Below are 7789 nucleotides of genomic sequence, written 5' to 3'. Positions count from 1 at the left end.
ATCTACCTATAAAACAACTATTCTGAGTCAGTCCAGCCAGGATGATCTGTGAGACAGAGGTGTACTATACACATGAGAAGGACATGGGCGTGCCTGAATGAGAAGTGCGGTACATAGGGGTAGAGTCTTTCCACTCAAGACCCAAGTTGTGAAGTGGATGACTACTTTAAAGATGATCGAACTGTGTCTGATATTTCCACTTCTCGTAGAGATGGGTAAGTCAATCTTTTATATTTCTCTGCTTGCAGTATGTGATGTCCAATGATTGTTCTACAGACACTTTGACAATCTAAAATTGTATTTGGGGTAACTTATAGCATAGTTAATATGTTTTCATGTTCTCTAGTTGATGTGCTAGCTGGAACTGAGTCTTCATCCATACGTCAAGAGAGTGGTCTCATGTCAGCCAATGTTGGAGACACCATGTTTTTGCACTGCTTTCATGAAAGTGACAAGGCAGTATGGTTCTCTTGGTACAAGCAAACCTTGGGAGATAAACTTCAGCTCTCCTCAACTGTCAATAAGTTTGAAAGGAACGCAACATTCTATCAGGAGTTTAAGGATAACCCTCGCTTCTCGGTGGAAAATGGCCAAGAAAAGACCACCTAAGGATCTCAGACATGCAGCTGTCAGATTCAGGCACATAATACTGTGGGAACTTTTATAACAGTAAGATGGAGTTTGGAGAAAGGGCAATTCTCATTGTAGAGGTTAAAGAGAAAGTTTGTTTTTTAAATCTGAATATAGAGATATACGGTGTAAATATGAGGTATTCTCTAAATCAGATGAGATTTTATTTTAACAAATCATCAGTTAAAACACTTGCTGCCGTGATATTCTAGAAATTCTATGGGTTAATGGACCTTTTTGTCAGTTTCAGGTTCCAGAAACATGACTGTGGTCTAGCAATCTGTGTCTGAGTCAGTCCAGCCAGGAGACTCTGTTACTCTGAACTGTACACACCGAGACGTGTGCAGGAGAACACAGTGTCTATTGGTCTATCAGACATGGCTCAGGAGAATCCCCTCCAGGAATCATTTACACCAATGGAGACAGGAGTGATCAGTGTGAGAAGAGCCCTGAGGCTGGGTCTCCTACACAGAGCTGTGTCTACAACCTCCCCAAGAGGAACCTCAGCATCTCTGATGTTTGGATTTACTACTGTGCTGTGGTCACATGTTGGGAGATACTGTTTGGGAATGGGACCAAGCTGGATTGTTAGTGATATTTCTGACATTTCTAAAATGTTCTAACATTTTATGCCTGCTTGAACAAAATGTCCTGAGTCTCCTCTATCACTGTCTGTATTTCTACAGATGGTTGTAAGGAGGACCATGTTCTCTTGGTGTACTGTCTGGGTGTAGCGTTGGGTCTGTGTGTCATCCTCATCATTGTCCTTGGTTGTGTTATGTATAAGATGACCAAGAAAACCTCTCTGCTGTGTAGTGGTAAGCGTTATCATTGCCCACAATATATGCTTAATCTGTAGGTGCAGTATACATTACATGTTATAGTCATGACACTGGGTTAATTCATTGTATACTGATGATGATGATGTTGATGATGATGATTCCTTCATGTTTATCGAAAAGGAACGCATCCTCAGCCAAGTGGTCCGGCAGTCCCCAGTTCTCATAACCAGGTATGCAGACCTTATAGTGAACCATGCTATGACTTTGATTAAGTGTGAACAATTCCTTCTATAGAATTATCAGGTCATTTCCTGATGTCTTTGGAATTTGTTTTGCTATTCCTCTTAGGATCAAGAAGATGATGACACAGTCACATCGGTCCATTACGCTGCTCTGAATGTCATCCACAAGAAGCCAAAGACCGGAGACAGAGTATCGCCATGGAGAGAGACACTGTGTACTCTGGGGTGAGGTGCCAAAACATGGCCTGAAACATAGATTTACCTCCTTAAAGACTTGCATTGATTTTCTGTTACACACTGTGTTTTTATCATTATAATTGTGTTACAATTGCTTGTATTCTGTCAAACTCCTTTTAACAGTACTGGTGTGATACTGTGGTACATTTTAGATCACATAAAACATGAATTCACTGTAATTTAGATGTATTGTTTGAATTTTGCTCATATTCTTAAGTTATACTGGTAAGTTTCCTTGGATGGACAATACAACCTGATTACATGATGTGCATAGTACTTTACAGTTAAAGACGGAAGTTTACATACAGTTGAGTTGAAGTCATTAAAACTTGTTTTTCAACCACTGCACAAATTTCTTGTTGACAAACTATAGTTCTGGCAAGTCGGTTAGGACATCTACTTTGTGCATGACACAAGTAATCATTCCAACAATTGTTTACAGACAGATTACTTCACTTATAATTCACTGTATCACAATTCCAGTGGGTCAGAAGTTTACATACACTAAGTTGACTGTGCCTTTAAACAGCTTGGAAAACTCCAGAAAATGATGTCATGGATTTAGAAGCTTCTGATAGGCTAATTGACATCATTTGAGTCAATTGGAGGTGTACCTGTGGATGTATTTCAAGGCCTACCTTCAAACTCAGTGCCTCTTTGCTTGACATCATGGGAAAATCAAAAGAAATCAGCCAAGACCTCAGAAAAAAAATTGTAGACCTCCACAAGTCTGGTTCATCTTTGGGAGCAATTTACAAACGCCTGAAGGTACCACGTTCATCTGTACAAACAATAGTACGCAAGTATAAACACCATGGGACCACGCAGCCGTCATACCGCTCAGGAAGGAGACGCGTTCTGTCTCCTAGAGATGAACGTACATTGGTGCAAAAAGTGCAAATCAATTCCAGAACAACAGCAAAGGACCTTGTGAAGATGCTGGAGGAAACAGGTACAAAAGTATCTATATCCACAGTAAAACGAGTCCTGTATAGACATAACCTGAAAGGCCACTCAGCAAGGAAGAAGCCACTGCTCCAAAACTGCCATAAAAAATCCAGACTACGGTTTGCAACTGCACATGGGGACAAAGATCGTACTTTTTGGAGAAATGTCCTCTGGTCTGATGAAACAAAAATGGAACTGACCATTGACCATAATGACCATAATGACCATCATTATGATGGAGGAAAAAGGGGGAGGCTTGGAATCCGAAGAACACCATCCCATCCGTGAAGCACGGGGGTGGCAGCATCGTGTTGTGGGGGTGCTTTGCTGCAGGAGGGACTGGTGCACTTCACAAAATAGATGGCATCATGAGGTAGAAAAATGATGTGGATATATTGAAGCAACATCTCAAGACATCAGTCAGGAAATTAAAGCTTGGTCGCAAATGGGTCTTCCAAATGGACAGTGACCCCAACCATACTTCCAAAGTTGTGGCAAAATGACTTAAGGACAACAAAGTCAAGGGATTGGAGTGGCCATCACAAAGCCCTGACCTCAATCCTATAGAAAATGTGTGGGTAGAACTGAAAAAGCATGTGCAAGCAAGGAGGCCTACAAACCTGACTCAGTTACACCAGCTCTGTCACTAGGAATGGGACAAATTCACCCAACTTATTGTGGGAAGCTTGTAGAAGTCTACCTGAAACGTTTGACCCAAGTTAAACAATTTAAAGGCAATGCTACCAAATACTAATTGAGTGTCTGTAAACTTCTGACCCACTGGGAATGTGATGAAAGAAACAAAATCTGAAATAAATCCTCTCTCTAATATTATTTTGACATTTCACATTCTTAAAATAAAGTGGTGATCCTAACTGACCTAAGACACAGAATTTTTACTAGGATTAAATGTCAGGAATTGTGAAAAACTGAGTTGAAATGTATTTGGCTATGGTGTTTGTAAACTTCCGACTTCAACTGTATATTGACTAGCACTTCAGTTGTCTCAAACTCTCCTTTTTAAGCTGTATCCTGTATCAGATCTCTGTGATGTTCTGACGTCCCTAAACTAATCTCTAACCCCCAGCCATGACCATCAGTCCTCACCTCACACTGTCTTCACACACCTCAGTGCATCAAAACCACAACACACCCATGTCACTAAGATCACAACTCACTCTCTTCATGAGAAAAGCCTGAACTAAAAATAGACTTCTTAGCTGAGTAGATTTTGAAGAGAGCTGATATTGTTGAAAATACACTGCTCAAAAAAATAAAGGGAACTCTAAAATAACACATCCTAGATCTGAATGAATGAAATATTCTTATTAAATACTTTTTTCTTTACATAGTTGAATGCGCTGACAACAAAATCACACAAAAATTATCAATGGAAATCAAATTTATCAACCCATGGAGGTCTGGATTTGGAGTCACACTCAAAATTAAAGTGGAAAACCACACTACAGGCTGATCCAACTTTGATGTAATGTCCTTAAAACAAGTCAAAATGAGGCTCAGTAGTGTGTGTGGCCTCCACGTGCCTGTATGACCTCCCTACAACGCCTGGGCATGCTCCTGATGAGGTGGCGGATGGTCTGCTGAGGGATCTCCTCCCAGACTTTGACTAAAGCATCCGCCAACTCCTGGGCAGTCTGTGGTGCAACGTGGCTTTGGTGGATGGAGCGAGACATGATGTCCCAGATGTGCTCAATTGGATTCAGGTCTGGGGAACAGGCGGGCCAGTCCATAGCATCAATGCCTTCCTCTTGCAGGAACTGCTGACACACTCCAGCCACATGAGGTCTAACATTGTCTTGCATTAGGAGGAACCCTAATGCTACCACTAGAGTGAAAGCACCGCCAGCATTCAAAAGTGACCAAAACATCAGCCAGGAAGCATAGGAACTGAGAAGTGGTCTTTGGTCACCACCTGCAGAACCACTCCTTTATTGGGGGTGTTTTGCTAATTGCCTATAATTTCCACCTGTTGTCTATTCCATTTGCACAACAGCATGTGAAATTTATTGTCAATCAGTGTTGCTTCCTAAGTGGACAGTTTGATTTCACAGAAGTGTGATTGACTTGGAGTTACATTGTGTTGTTTAAGTGTTCCCTTTCTTTTTTGAGCAGTGTATAATCTGAATATGACAATGTACATTGTAATTAAGACGTTTTCACAAACAATACAAAATGTGAATATGTATATGTACTGCACTTCATTCCTCTTTCAATAGGGTACATGGAAGTCCCCATAACTGCTTTAACTTTAGAGTTGGCAGAAACTTTTAGAATTGTCAAAATGTTCAAATTGTTCACTAAGAATCATAGAAAAAGGACTTTCCTATGATAGCTCATGTGTGTAGTCATATTATCTGTCAATAAAGGCACAACAAAGACACTGTGTGGCTGTGAAGAATCTATAACAAGGTAATATATACATTTATTACATACATATTACACATCTGTATCATGTTATAAATCCATTTCAGAATAATAGAGTCACTTGTATCAAACAGGCTAGGTAGTCATCATCACTGGATCATTACTACTAACATCAACTAAGTTATTATAAAGTGTAGCTTAGTTACCAGGAGGAGCCACACAATCATTCTAAATTAAATGGGTAGCAGAGTGATCTCTATATGACGAAGACAATGACTCATCTTTGTGTGTAGTTTTGTATTGAGTTCCAGTGTGTAGTTGAACAAGTATGGGAAACAACCTATTTATTCAAGAGTCTCTCCTCTGTAATGTGTTGTCCTCTTTTAGTTGTGTTGATAGCATGTCATTCACACCCACCCCCACACAGTGAACAAGTTCACAGGTACTCTGTAGTCTTCTGTAAGCCTCAGACAAGGCCATATCCACGCTTTGGTCAGGTGGGCCTCCTGTCTTTGTGCACATAGGACCCTCCTACCTGCTCTCTGTGTCTCTGTGTCTCTGTGTGGTTTTCAGCAGGATGTCTATGTAGTGTCACTGTTGTTTTCACAATCTTTACATAGAGGGAATGTAAGACTGACTAAAATGTACTTGTTTCATTCTGTAGGTGTATCCCCCACATATACTCATGACGCTCCACCCCTGTTCGTATACTGTAGATGACAAGACAAGACATGCTCTGTGCACTACAGACCTCCTATTGGTCGTCTGGAGTATTGTAACTGTTGAATGACATGGTCAAAATAGTGTTAGTTTCCTTTCCAATTCTTTAGGTACACTTGTTTAGCTTGACCGGCGCAATGGAGGCCAGATAAATCAAGTGCACCTAAGGTAAGTGTGAGAAAACAAAGTCTACTATTTAACCCAGGTCTATCCAGAGTGGTGAGACAACCATAAACCACCAAACAAGTAAAACCTTCAAGATAATTACTTACAAGAACGTTCTACAGCATCCTGTGTCAACAACTTAAACAACTGATACCAATTGAAATTGAATTCTTCCTGTTCTTGTGTTCTGTACATACAGTATGCCTCTATGCAGTGTCGTTTTTGGGGGGTATCTGCACTTTACTTTGCTATTTATTTTTTTGACTACTTTTACTTTTACTTCACTACATTCCTAAAAACAATTATGTACATTTTACTCCATTCATTTTTCCTGACAGCCAAAAGTATTTGTTCCATTTTTTCTGTTTAGCAGGACATGTCACGCCCTGATCGGTTTCACCTGTCTCGTTATTGTCTCCACCCCCTCCAGGTGTCGCTTGTTTTCTCCTGTGTATTTATCCCTGTGTTTCCTGTCTCTCTGTGCCAGTTCGTCTTGTTCGTTTTCAAGTCTACCAGCATGTTTTTCCCTTGCTCCTGCTTTCTATTTTTCTTTGCTAGTCCTCCCGGTTTTGACCCTTGCCTGTTTTCTGGATTCTGTGCCCGCCTGCCTGCCCCTGAGCCTGCCCGCCGACCTGTACCTCTGCCTGCCCACCGACCTGTACCTCTGCCTGCCCACCGACCTGTACCTCTGCCTGCCCGCCGACCTGTACCTCTGCCTTCCTCTGCCTGCCCGCCGACCTGTACCTCTGCCTTCCTCTGCCTGCCCGCCGACCTGTACCTCTGCCTGCCCCCGAGCCTGCCCGCCGACCTGTACCTCTGCCTTCCTCTGCCTGCCCGCCGACCTGTACCTCTGCCTTCCTCTGCCTGCCCGCCGACCTGTACCTCTGCCTTTCTCTGCCTGCCCGCCGACCTGTACCTCTGCCTTCCTCTGCCTGCCTTGACCTGTACCTCTGCCTTCCTCTGCCTGCCTTGACCTGTCTTCTGCTTGTCCCTGTTGGAACATTAAATGTTGTTACTGCATCTGGCTTTGATTCCTGATAGGACAGGAACATGGTCATCCCTATTGCCTATGATCTGTTGGAATCACGGACTCACAGAACATAAATTCTTTGTTTGTAAATTATGTTGGAGTGTGCCCCTGGCTATCCGTAAATTAAAAATATTTGCTTAATATAAGGAATTTGAAACGATTTATGCTTTTAATTTTACTTTTGGTACTTAAGTATATTTTAGCAAATACATTTAATAATGATACTTAAGAATATTAAAACCAAATGCTTTTAGACTTTTACTCAATTAGTATTTTACTGGGTGACTTTAACTTGAGTCATTTTCTATTTAGGTATCTTTACTTTTACTCAAGTATGACAATTGGGTACTTTTTCCACCACTGCCTGTATGAATGTTTGTCCAGAGGGCTTCTGCAGAGACAACCTACTGTTACCATGCTAAACACACCCTCACATCATGCACTCAGTGAGCTGTTCACAGGTATCTGAACACTTTGGTCTGCTGTGAGCTCAAAATGACGCTGTATCTACGCTTTGGACAGGCCTGCTGGCCTACTACACACTCTGTGGTTTTCAGCAGGATGTCTATGTGGTGTCAGTCAGTTGCTGTCATTCTTCGTTGTTCACGTCCATCACAATTAAAAACACAGACCACTGCCATGCAGACCCA

General features: G+C 41.7%; 1 pseudogene; it reads left to right on the top strand.

Moving 5' to 3' along the window:
- The first annotated feature begins 870 nt into the window (after window positions 1-870).
- On the top strand, window positions 871-1489 carry LOC139561029 (Ig kappa chain V region K29-213-like; annotated as a pseudogene).
- Window positions 1490-7789: the final 6300 nt, after the last annotated feature.

The sequence above is a fragment of the Salvelinus alpinus genome, chromosome 31 (genome assembly GCF_045679555.1).
Source record: "Salvelinus alpinus chromosome 31, SLU_Salpinus.1, whole genome shotgun sequence".
Classification (NCBI taxonomy): domain Eukaryota; kingdom Metazoa; phylum Chordata; class Actinopteri; order Salmoniformes; family Salmonidae; genus Salvelinus; species Salvelinus alpinus.
This window is presented reverse-complemented; position numbering and strand designations above follow the sequence as displayed.